Source organism: Nicotiana tabacum, chromosome 4 (genome assembly GCF_000715075.1).
Source record: "Nicotiana tabacum cultivar K326 chromosome 4, ASM71507v2, whole genome shotgun sequence".
NCBI classification, from domain to species: Eukaryota; Viridiplantae; Streptophyta; class Magnoliopsida; order Solanales; family Solanaceae; genus Nicotiana; species Nicotiana tabacum.
Window position 1 is genome coordinate 8,925,358 of NC_134083.1, and position 13,469 is coordinate 8,938,826.

Sequence of the window (13,469 nt, forward strand, 5' to 3'; positions counted from 1 at the left end):
GGAGAATAATTTAATTCAAAAGTGCAGGCAACTACCAAGCATGACAAGAACTTTTGAAGGATTCCTAATCCACCCAGCAAGTAATTTGTATTATTAAACCCTAATTATCCAATATATTAATTAGCTCACAATAAACCTAATTTAGTCCACTTCAATTTATATCCATATATTTCATAAAAAATCAAACATACAGAGGCCCCCCTCATTCTCTAAGTTCATAGTTGGTCGGTGCATTTTGTGGACCAAACCCTATTTGTCTCTGTCATGCCACCATTACTTCACTTTTTTAATCATTATTTACCTTACACAGGAGGTACCCCTTAGAGGGACCCCTCCACCGTTCTTATCAAGGTTTTCCTCAGAAAATTTAAAACCCGCGACCTTTAATAGAGGGGAAAGAATCCTAATAAAAAATGAACAAAATGTAATGACTATGCGTTCATGTGAAATTCAATGTTTCCAAATTGAATATTGATTTCGATATAACAATAACAACATGCCTAGTATATTATCACAAGGTCTGGAAAAAGTAATGTGCATACAGACCTTATCGGCTTATCCCTACCCCTACCTTATGGAGGTAGAGAGATTGTTCTGCGTAGACCCTTAGCTCAAGAAATACGATACTCGGCAGGATGAAAAAGAAAAATAACAGTGAAAAAGCCATGTTGAAAATAATGAAGACAAGAATATAATTAACAACACAATAACATGGCAATCGAAAAATCAACACAGAAAATAACACATAATAATAATGACTTAGATGCGTATTAAAAACTTTAAAATTGAATATACATATATTTAAAATTTTGATTCCACCTCAGAACCCAATCATACCCATTAGTTATGGTTCACATGGATGAGGATTATTTATGAGGTTTGAGACATTCCACAAAAAGCACATCAATGACAGCTTGGATTTGCTAGAAAGAAAAAAACATGAAAGGATATGCATGGACACATATGTACATTCGCATATTCCCCCCTTATGGCCTTATCTTGTTCTATATGTAACAACGGGAAGAAAAAAAATAAAAGGGTAGTTCAGTGTACGACGTATTTCGCATTTATCAAGGGTTGTAATGTAAGCAACCTACTTTGATGCAAACATCAAATGTTGATTTTACGGCTGGAATCTGTGACCTATGAAAAAAACTTTATCGTTGCTACAAGGCAACTTTAAGTGAAAAACATTATGTACTACAAGTGATCCATAAAATACTACAGTGAAAATCTCATGAACTTCATTAATTAACTTCATATTAAAATATGTCTATACTCCTACTATATATATGTGACACATAAAGGCCTCTTAGTCTCATCAAAAAGCAATTTTCTCTCTAGTTTATTCTTGTCGTCCCTTCTCCTTTAGCTTCTAATTAGAAGTAATTAAATTATTTTAATTGTGAAAATGCCTTGCATAGCTTTTGGACGTATAGATGATTCATTTAGCGTTGGGTCTCTTAAGGCCTATCTTGCTGAATTCATCTCAACCTTACTCTTTGTCTTCGCCGGAGTTGGTTCTGCCATTGCTTACAGTTAATAACTCCTCCAATCCTTTTCTACATTTTAACTTTTCACTTACATTTTCGTAGTTAAATACACTGGCTGGTGTTACCGCCAGAGACAAATTTAGGGCGAGTTCTATAATTTCAACAAATTTTATTACTTTCAACTCGAACTATTCAAAATGTATTATACACATAATACAACTATACTCGTTCTAAATCCACTAACTTTAATAATGCGTTTGATAAACATGGAAAATGTTCGTGCCCATGCAACAATCTTTACATGGTATTTAATTTGTTTTTTCACAATGGAAATGTAATAAGATTTTAAAATTAGTAATCTTTTGGTATAAATTGCAGATAAGTTGACAGCAGATGCAGCTCTTGATCCGGCTGGGCTAGTAGCTGTTGCAGTTTGCCATGGATTTGCTCTATTTGTGGCCGTTGCCATTGGCGCTAACATTTCTGGTGGACATGTTAACCCAGCTGTCACCTTCGGATTGGCTCTCGGCGGTCCAAATTACACTTCTTACTGGCCTCTTTTACACCATTGCTCAGCTTTTGGGCTCCATTGTAGCTTGCTTGCTTCTCAAAGTTGTCACCGGTGGATTGGTAAGTTCTAATAGTAGTATTTTAAGCTTATCTTCCAACACTAACGATATAAAAAGTATTTATAGTATCAGATCATTTTAAAAATGTTAAAAATATAACAGATTATCTGCTACAATTGATTAACTTAGATCATTCTTAAATATAAATTTTTGAAAGAAAAAAAAAAAACTATCGTTCGTTCTACGACTCAATTGTGTTATAAAGTTTAGTTTTGTATTTAACTTATATAAATTGATAAAAATAGATATTTTCTACTCTATTAGATTAAATTCATGTAATTTAGCTTAATTATTAGTCTTGTTACTTAATATCACTTTTGAGGGACTACACCTGTTATTATTGATGTTCTAAAAATTATTTTACAGTATTAGTTTATAAAAGTTGGATATGTTATGTGCAACTGATATTTCATTTTTAGGTCGTAAATCTGAATACTTTCTTTACACAAATAGCCGGTCGATTCATCATTTATTTTTTATAGTCGATATACATAGATTATACATTGATTAAAGAGAGGTTTACATATATTATACATCTACCGATTATTTTAAATTTAAACGATACAGTGGACGGCTATTTAGGTTAATTCTTTTTATCTTTTATTATTCAGGCTGTTCCAACACACAATGTGGCAGCTGGAGTGGGAGCGCTAGAAGGAGTTGTTATGGAAATTATTATCACTTTTGCTTTGGTATACACAGTATATGCAACAGCAGCTGACCCAAAGAAGGGTTCATTGGGTACCATTGCCCCCATTGCCATTGGTTTCATTGTTGGTGCCAATATTTTAGCCGCCGGCCCATTCTCCGGTGGTTCAATGAACCCGGCCCGTTCATTCGGGCCCGCTGTGGCCAGTGGTGACTTCACTAACAACTGGATTTACTGGGCCGGGCCTCTCGTTGGTGGTGGATTAGCTGGTCTTATTTACAGCAACGTTTTCATGCAAAACGAGCACGCTCCTCTCTCCAGCGATTTCTAAGTAAAAATTGTTTTGAGTTTGATTTTGTACAATAAAAAGGAAGAAAAAAAGCAACATTAATTTTGCTCTTTCTTTCTTTTTGTTTGTTTGTTTTCCACTTTATCCTTTGTTGTTTGCTTTCCCTTTATAGCTTTTGGGTTTGCCGCGGTACATTCATCTTTGGTCCAATGTTGTTGTCTACGTGATGATGCTCGAATTTGGTGAAATCACAACCATTCATTGTTATCTAGTTTTATCTTTTTGTCATTCTATTGTTCTCTCTATTAGCTTTTGGGGATTGTGGTCATCTTTAGCTCACACCCCACGAAAAAAGAGAAAAAGAACTCCTCTTTTAGCTTGTGGCGATACAATAACAATAACATATTCGGTGTAATCTCACATCGTAGGGTATGATAGGATAAAGTGTACGTAGACCTTACTCCACTCCTACCTTGCGAAGGTAGGGAGTTTATTTCTGGAAGACCCTCGGCTTAAAAACAAAAACAATGATTAAATTAAGCCGACAAACAACTTAAGCCTTTTAAAATCTCATAGCTTTTTATCATGCAACACTAGTACAAATATCAAATTAAATTTTTTGCTAACTGACCTTTTACTGTTCATCAAAGCTTTTTATTAAAATAAACCTTTTTTTGCTAATGATTTTTTGTTTCAAAAATGACTTTGTTCTCGACGTATTGATAGAGCTGAGAAAGTTTGCTAAACCATCCCCGAGTGATTGTGGGCCGGACAAGTCATATTCATTTGATTATCCGGCTAATCAGTACTCTGGGCACAGTAGGTTGAATCATGGACAAAGTTACACATTTGGCCGGTCGTCAAAAAATAATTACACTCACTAGTCAAAAATAATTAACAATATAAATAGAGAAAATATCTCATAGACTCTACCAATCTTATAGAGAAATTCCTGAAAAGCTATGTGTGTGTGAAGGTTATTTTGCAATACATAAAAAATAGGAAATTTTACCTCTTATATCAAAGGTATACACCCTATTTATTATAAATCAAAATCATTTTAAAATATTATTTTCTATAGCTACCTTTTATATTTTATAACAAAATAAGTATTTATGGTATATACTACCATTGAGGCATAAAATAAGACATGAAATACGCTATTTATGTTTTCTTCTCTCTTAGACAACTGGACATACCTATTTTTAAGGTGATTGTCGTTACTGTATTCATGAATACATGGCGCGAATACATGTGAATACATGCGCATACAGTTGGACTGCCCTGATTTTAGGCATTTTTACTGATGTATTCATGAATACAACAGCGCGAATACATGTGAATACATGCGCGTACAGTTGGACTGCCCTTATTTAAGACGCTTTTTGCTGTTGTATTCATGAATACATGGCGCGAATACATATGAATACATGCGCGTACAGCTAGACTGCCCTGATTTTAGGCGCTTTTTACTACTGTATTCATGAATACAGCAACGCGAATACATGCATTGTATTCATAAATACAGCCGAAAATTCCTCTTTTATCATTGCTGAATCTTCGCATTTCAGCCCAACACTAATGTTGGCTTGGAGCCCACTAGTAGGTTTCAGCCGCCGAGCCCACCAGAACCCCCACGTTTTAAGGATTAGATGACAAGACCATTAAAAAAGAAAAACATAATGATAATTTAAGCGCTAGATGAAGGGGTTGAACCTTCGACCTTGTGGTTAACAGCCACACGCTCTAACCAACTGAGCTACTCCAGCCGTTACCTTTACTTGCGGAAGCATATAAAATCAAACTAAAATGTAATTCTATGTTAATGAGAAAATATTAACATATATGCCTATATGTAGCATAAAGATTATAATAAGACCAATTTAACTCCTGCAACTATGAAGTGATTCAGTCTATTCAATTAAAGTGAAAAGTCAATATGTAAATACACATGCCTTTCACTAAATAGTAGGCAACGAGTAACTTATCATTTGATTTATTTTTAATCACATAAACAAATAAAGATATTCCTTTTGAAACCAAAAGAGCAATGAATAATGAACTTTGTGAATAGGATTTTCGCTATTACTTCTAATTAGATTCTGGATTGCAAGGTAATCCCAAAATTACAACTAGATTTTGACATGCTTGTTCTAACTAATATATTTACATATATTTGCTTGAAAAGTTACTATAACAATTATTATCATATGGAACACATTATAGCTAAAAGTATTTACATTTAATTGGATCATGAAACATCTATATCTATATCTATATCTATCTATATCTATATCTATCTATCTATCTATCTATCTATCTATCTATATTATTATAAAAGTATGAATATAATGTCGGTTTACAAAAATAACCTTATAATATTAAGCATAATAACTCATAATAAAAAGATATAACCGAAATTCTATATATTAGCCTTATAATCCTATCAGTTTTAGGACATAATACTACACGTTAGGAATCCTACATGATTACCTTAGGAATCATATTAATATAATTACTTTCGGGTTGTTTAATTCATATAAAATTGAACAAATAAATATCTTAGTCATGTAATCCTATTACTTTTATGATACACTTCTTAAAAATTCTTATTACTAATTTAATTTGACAACGAATTATAATGTCCTATTACTAATATAATTTGAAAATATATTATATTTTCCAAACTCATTCAAAAAAATGAGAGCCTCTATTTTTATAATAGAATAAATACAATATTAATATATCAAAATAGCCCTAAAATATTAAACGAAATAACTCATAGGGAAAGGACATAACTGTAATAACTTATTTTTTGGACTACAATACTTTCTATGTTAATTTTTAATATATAAGATTTTAAAATTAATATAATTTTATCTATTAAATTCTTATTAAAAATATGTAGGAAGGGTTAATAAATTTCAATTTTATAAGAATTCTCCGTATTGGCAATACATTACCACTCCATAATGTCCAATACGAAGAAAAAATAAAAGTAATATTAAATGGACTGCATAAATAGTTGAAATTGAGAGAAAAAAATACCCCAACGATAATATATTTTTATATTACATTTGAACTATTTTCCTACTCAAATAATATTATTTTATTAATTTTTCGTGTAATATTGAAAAACATCCAATTATTAAACAATAACTAGGAAAATATTTAAGAATATAAATGTGTGAGAAAGAGAAAAAAAAATGGTTGGTAAGAGTCAATACCACTAATGATTCTACAAACATAAAGATCTAAAAGTAAAATGTCATATCAATCTTTTACTCTTTGAAAATAAACTTTATGGTGGATAAAATTATAATTATGATTAAATATTCAAAACAAGAGATGAACTAATATTAAGGTCTGAATCAACATAGAATAAATTAATTTTTATGTTAAAACCAAATAATTAAATCTTTTAATTAATTATTTAGCAAGAGAATGCAATTCAATTATTTTTTAAATTCATCACATGAGTAAAATTATTATTCAAGTTAAAAAACAAATCTTAGGGTACATAAATTTATTCCATAAAAAAGAGCGTTAGAACATAAAGTAAAAAGGTTAGTATATTATTAAGAATCAAAAGAGGAATTTACATAGAACACAATATATTTAAGACTTATTTAAATAACTTGCAACTTGTGATGACCCAAAATGTCATCTTTAAATTTAATAATTAATTCTGTGTTCTAAGACCTCGAAAAGTACTACTTATCATTCCTCGACTTGCGTGCGCAGTCCGTAAAATTTTCTGGAAAGTCTTTATGTGCAAAATGGATTAAAATGTGAATTAGAGCTTTAAAACTCAACTAAGTTAACTTTGGTCAACATTTTGAGCAAACGGACTCGGATCAGTATTTTGATAGTTCCGGGAGGTCCGTATCGTGATTTGAAACTTGGGCGTGTGCCCGGAATCAAATTCCGAGGTCCCTAGCCTGAGATATGGAATTTTGATGAAAAATTAAAATTTAAGTTCAAATAATGATCGGATGTCGAATTATGTGCAAACGACCCCGGAATAGAATTTTGATGATTCCAACAGCTCCGTATGATGATTTTGAACTTAGGAGCGTGATCGAAATTTTATTTGGAAGTGCATAGTGAAATTAGGTTTGAAATGGCTAAAATAAGAATTTAAAGTTAGGAAGTTTGACCGGAGAGTTGACTTTTTGATATCGGGGTCGAAATCCAGTTCCGAAAATTTTTATAGCTCCGTTATGTCATTTATGACTTGTGTGCAAAATTTGAGGTCAATCGGACTTGATTTGATAGGTTTCGACATCGAATGTAGAAGTTGGAAATTTTAAGTTTCATTAAGCTTAAATTGGAGCATAATTCGTGGTTTTAGCGTCGTTTTATGTGATTTGAGATTTCAAATAAGTTCGTATGATGTTTTAGGACTTGTTGGTATATTTGGTTGAGGTCCCGAGGGCCTCAAGTGAGTTTCAGATGGTTAACGGATCAAAAGTTGGACTTAAAACAGCTACTGCAATTTTTCTCTGCTGCTGGAAATTCTGGGCTGTGATCGAGCCCAAGATCGAAGCCCAAGATCGAGGCAGCCCAAGATTGAGGTAGCCCAAGATCGAGGCAGCCCAAGATCGAGGTAGCCCAAGATCGAGGTACTCCATGATCGGACCCCTTGATCGGACTCCCCATGATCGAACTTCCCATGATCGGACTTCCCATGATCGGACTCCATGATCGGACCCCATGATCGGACTCCCAATGATCAGACCCCCATGATCGGACTCCCCATGATCGGACTCCCCATGATCGGACTCTATGATCGGACTCCCCATGATCAGACTTCCCATGATCGGACTCCCATGATCGAGGTCCAGGATTGGACTCCATGATCGAGGTCAGCCTGGACAGATCTGTAAGTTATAAAAACAGGGGGGCTTCGTCCCATTCGCCATTTTTAATAACTTGGAGCTTGAGCAGAGGCGATTTTTGATATATTTTCAAGGAAAAACATTGGGGTAAGTGTTCTTAACTCAATCTTGGTTAGATTACCCGAATCCATCACTGTTTTTAACATTTAATTAGTGATTTAAGTTGGAAAAATTTGAAATCCCTCTTGGATAAATTTTAGGATTTGAGGGTCAAATCATTATTGGAATTTAGTCATTTTGGTATGGTTAGACTCGTGCTTGAATGGACGTTCATATTTCGTAACTTTCGCCGGATTCCGATATGTGGCCCTTTTTGAGTTAATTTCGGATTTTTATTAAAAAATATAGTATTTTCTTATAGAATTAATTCTATAATTTTTGTTGACTGTATCGAATTAATTATGACTAGATACGAGTCGACCGGAATCGGAAAATCGAGAAAAAAATACACTACTTGGTTAAATTAGAGCAAGTCGATGTAAGTGACTTGTCTAAGCTTGTGTGGGAAAAATTTCCCCTAGGATTGGTATTAATTGTAATATGATAAAAGTCGTGTACACGAGGTGACGAGTGTGTACACGGACTAAATGTGAAGGATTATGTTTTTAAATTATGAAGATCACTGTTGCATATTAATTAAATTATTAAATCTTGTTATATTCTCCATCATTGATTTGATTTGTATACTTTAAATTTGCTTGACCTTTTCCTGCTAATTGTTTTACCTGTTTTGTTGAAACTTGGTCTCTTTTATTCCGTGCATTATTTGAAATTGATTTTCTTTAAATTAAATATTATTAATATTAAGTATTTGACATTTTAAATTTGGTATTAAAGCAACGTATTAAAGATTTTGAAATATTATTTTGCTAAATTATTTATTCCTGAATATTTTTGTAAGATTTTTGTACTCATTGTGATGGAGTCGGAGCTCTTTATTGTGGAAAAATATCGTTGTTGATTTATTTTGGCAAATTGAAATATTTGGGCACTTGAGGTGCAAATTGTGATATATTGTGATATTGATACGCATGCGGTGGTATAAGGTCTGGGTATTAAAACGCATACGGTGAGATAAGGGTGGCTTGATACGTGTGGCTAGTAGGGGGAACTACTAGAAGTCACGCGGTATGATAAGGATGGCTAAAATGCGGGATGCTATTTTGGAAAAAATATTTTCTTTAAAATAAATTGTGAAGGCTCCCGCGGTGAGATAAGGAAATGAGATATTGTGAATTTATTTATGATTTGGGACTACTAGGCGGTACCTCGATAGTGCCCTTGTTGATATTGATTTATGGCCATAGTTGCCTTCGATTAATTGTTATGATTTTCATAAAGTTGAAAGGAATTCTGTTTTGATTCCACGAGATATTATTTGCCATTATTTTGTGTAATTAAATGGTGACATGCTACTTGATTCATTTTCATTGTCATTTTATTTTACTATATTGTTAAATATTTTACTATGAAATTATTATTTTCCAGTAGGGCCTGACCTGATCTCGTCACTACTCTACCGAAGTTAGGCTTGGCACTTACCGGGTACCGCTGTGGTGTACTCATACTACGCTTCTGCACATCTTTTTGTGCAAATCTAGGTACATCTTATCAGACCAGGCATCAGTGAGTTACATGTGCACGGAGACTTCGAGGTATATCTGCCAGCGTCCGTAGACTCTGGAGTCCCCTTCTATCATTTTTATGTTTCTTCCTTATTTTTCTTTAGACCTTGATATATAGAGACATTGAGGATAAAATTCTTAGAATCTTGTGACTTATTTCTACCGGGTTTTGGGAGTTAAAATTGTTTGAATTATAGTTTATTTATTCAAGATATTTATTATTTTTCCGCATTGATAGGCTTACCTAGTTTTAGAGACTAGGTGCCATCACGACATCCTACGGAGGGAATTTGGGGTCGTGACAAGTTGGTATCAGAGCCCTAGGTTCATAGGTGTCATGAGTCACAAGCAGGTTTAGTAGAGTCTTGCGGATCGGTACGGAGACGTCTGTACTTATCTTCGCGAGGCTATGGAACTGTTAGGAAATATTCACTTCTTTGATTCCTTATCGTGCGCATTTGTTGATTTCAAAGTTTTAAACCATTATCTTTCTATTCTCTCACAAATGGTGAGGACACACACAACTGGATCTGATGATCAGACACTCGTGCCTCATGTTGGAGCCGCAAGAGGCCGGGGTCGGGGCAGAGGCCGAGGAAGACCACGTGGTGCAGCCAGAGCTGCTGCAACAGAGCCACCAGTAGCTCCAGTTGGAGAGCAAGTACCTGAGACGCCTGTTACTACTCCTGTACTTCAGGAGACTCCTGCCTAGTTTTTGAGCATGCTTGGCACTCTAGCTCAGGCAGGGTTAATTCCACTTGCTCCTCCCACATCTCAGGCCGGGGGAGGAGCACAGACTCCCGCCTCCCGTACTCCAGAGCCACGAGCCCAAGTTGACCATGCCCCAGAGGTTATACCAGTGCAACTAGTTGCTCCAGTTCGGCCTGAGATTGGGATAACAGTTTCAGAGGGGGAGCAGCTGAGGCTCGAGAGGTACAAGAAGTATCACCCTCCCACTTTCAGTGGTTTAGCTTCAGAGGATGCTCGGGGTTTTCTGGAGGAATGTCACTGTATCCTTCGTACTATGGGTATTGTGGATTCCAGTGGGGTTTCTTTCACGGTATTCCAGTTTAGAGGAGCAGCCTACCAGTGGTGGCGGCATATGAGTTGGATAGTCCTGCTGAGGCATCTTCACTCACTTGGACTCAATTTTCAGATATGTTCTTAAGGGAGCATGTTCCTCAGAGTCTTAGAGATGCATGGCGCGCAGAGTTTGAGTAGCTGCGCTAGGGTTCTATGACCGTGTCAGAGTATGCAGTCCGATTCAGTGATTTGGCGAGGCATGCACCATCCTTGGTTGCTACTATTCGAGAGCGGGTTCGCAGATTTATTGAGGGTCTCCACCCTAATATCAGATACAGTATGGCCCGAGATCTAGAGATGGACATCACATACCAACAAGTGGTGTCAATTGCTAGGAGATTGGAAGGTATGCGGATTCGGGAGAGGGAAGCTAAGAGACCCCGAGATTCTGGCACATATAATAATTCTCGTGCCTCAATTGCAGCCCGTCATGGTAGAGGTTATGTGAGCCGTCCTATTCATTCAGCACTTCCAGCTTCCAGTGGTATTCCGACTACTCCCAGACCTCAGGTTCCATATTATGCACCGCCAGTATCTTCTGTACCTCCTATACGGGGTTCTTTCAGCGGACGGTCTAGTCGATCAGGCCCGAGCCAGTCCCAGCAGCCACGTCCTCCGAGGGCTTATTTTGAGTATGGTGACACTCGTCATATCATGAGGGATTGCCCAGACTTAGGAGGGGTGCACCTCCACGGATTTCTCAGGCCCCACCTATTCCACAGGGTCCTCAGGCTTCTCAGGCCATGTTTAATGCACCAGTTGCCACTCCACCTGCACAGCCAGCTAGAGGTGGAGGTCGGACAGGTAGAGATTGCCCTAGAGGGGGAGGCCATGCCAGATATTATGCCCTTCCTGCTAGGACAGAGGCCATTGCATTCGATTCTGTTATCACAGGTATTATTCCAGTCTGTCATAGGGATGCATCAGTCTTATTTGATCCAGGCTCCACTAATTCTTATGTGTCATCTTATTTTGCCCTGTATTTGGGCATAGCACGTGATTCCTTGAGTTCTTCTGTTTATGTATCTACACCCGTGGGTGAATCTATTATTGTGGACCGTGTGTATCGGTCGTGTTTAATTTTTATCAGTGGTTTTGAGACCAGAGCTGATTTATTATTACTCAGTATGGTGGATTTCGATATTATTTTGGGCATGGACTGGTTGTCACCCTATCACGCTATTCTTGATTGTTACGCTAAGACGGTGACGCTGGCTATGCTAGGTCTACCGTGGCTAGAGTGGAGAGGTACCTCGGATCATGTTCCTACCAGGGTTGTTTCATTTCTTAAAGCTCAACGAATGGTTGAGAAGGGGTGTGATGCGTATCTGGCCTATGTGAGAGATGTTAGTATGGATACTCCTACTGTGGAGTCAGTTCCTGTAGTAAGGGACTTTCCTGATGTATTTCCAGCGGATCTTCCGAGTATGCCACCCGACAGGGATATTGACTTTGGCATTGATTTGTTACCGGGCACTCAGCTCATTTCTATTCCACCATATCGTATGGCCCTAGCAGAGTTGAAAGAATTAAAAGAATAGTTACAGGAGTTGCTTGATAAGGGTTTTATTCGGCCCAGTGTATCGCCTTGGGGTGTTCCTGTCTTATTTGTAAAGAAGAAAGATGATTCTATGCGGATGTGTATTGATTACTGCCAGCTGAACAAGGTTACAGTGAAGAACAAGTATCTATTGCCACGTATTGATGACCTATTTGATCAGCTTCAGGGTGCCAGAGTGTTTTCTAAGATCGACTTGCATTCAGGCTATCATCAGTTGAAGATTCTGGAGCCAGATATCCCGAAGACCGCTTTCAGGACTCGATACGGTCATTACGAGTTCCTTGTGATGTCTTTTCGGATGACCAATGCCCTAGCAGCATTTATGCACTTAATAAATAGTGTATTTCAGCCCTATCTTGATTCTTTCATCATTGTGTTTATTGACAACATTCTGGTATATTCCCAAAGTCGGGAAGATCATGAACAACACCTGAGGACTGTGCTTCAGATTTTTAGAGAAAAGAAGTTATATGCAAAATTTTCAAAGTGTGAATTCTGGCTTGATTCAGTGGGATTTTTGGGTCATATAGTTTCGTGCGAGGGAACTAAGGTAGATCTGAAGATGATTGAAGCAGTGCAGAGTTGGTCCAGACTGTCCGCAGTTACGAAAATCCGGAGTTTCCTTGGTTTGGCAGGGTATTATCGTCGATTTGTAAATGGTTTCTCTTCTATTGCTGCATCTATGACCAAATTGACCCAGAAGGGTGCTCCGTTCAGGTGGACCCAAGAATGTGAGGAGAGCTTCCAAAAGCTCAAAATAGCTTTGACTACAGCCTCAATATTGGTATTACCTACAGGTTCAGGGTCTTATACTGTGTATTGTGATGCATCGCATATTGGTCTTGGCGCAGTGTTGATGCAAGACGGTAGGGTGATTGCCTACATGTCCAGACAGTTAAAGGTACATGAGAAGAATTATCCTGTACACGACCTTGAGTTAGCGGCTATTGTTCATGCCTTGAAGATTTGGCAGCATTATTTGTACGGTATCCATTGTGAGGTCTACACTGATCACCGGAGTCTACAACATCTGTTTAAACAGAAGGATCTTAATTTGCGGCAGTGGAGATGGTTGGAGTTGCTTAAGGATTATGATATCACCATTCTCTATTATCCCGGGAAGGCCAATATAGTGGCCGATGCCTTGAGTCGTAAGGCGGAGAGTTTGGGCAGCTTAGCATTTTTACCGGTAGCAGAGAGGCCTTTAGCCTTGGATGTTCAGGCCTTAGCCAACCAGTT

At 36.8% G+C, this 13,469-nt stretch overlaps 1 non-coding gene and 1 pseudogene across 1 annotated transcript; one reads left to right on the forward strand and one right to left on the reverse strand.

Annotated features, from left to right (window-relative positions):
* Positions 1-1,310: 1,310 nt before the first annotated feature.
* LOC107814785 (aquaporin TIP2-1-like) lies at positions 1,311-3,331 on the forward strand (annotated as a pseudogene).
* Positions 3,332-4,755: 1,424 nt separating this feature from the next.
* TRNAN-GUU (transfer RNA asparagine (anticodon GUU)) lies at positions 4,756-4,829 on the reverse strand. The gene has a single exon. It is a non-coding gene; the product is annotated as a tRNA-Asn (tRNA).
* Between the last annotated feature and the right edge of the window lie 8,640 nt (positions 4,830-13,469).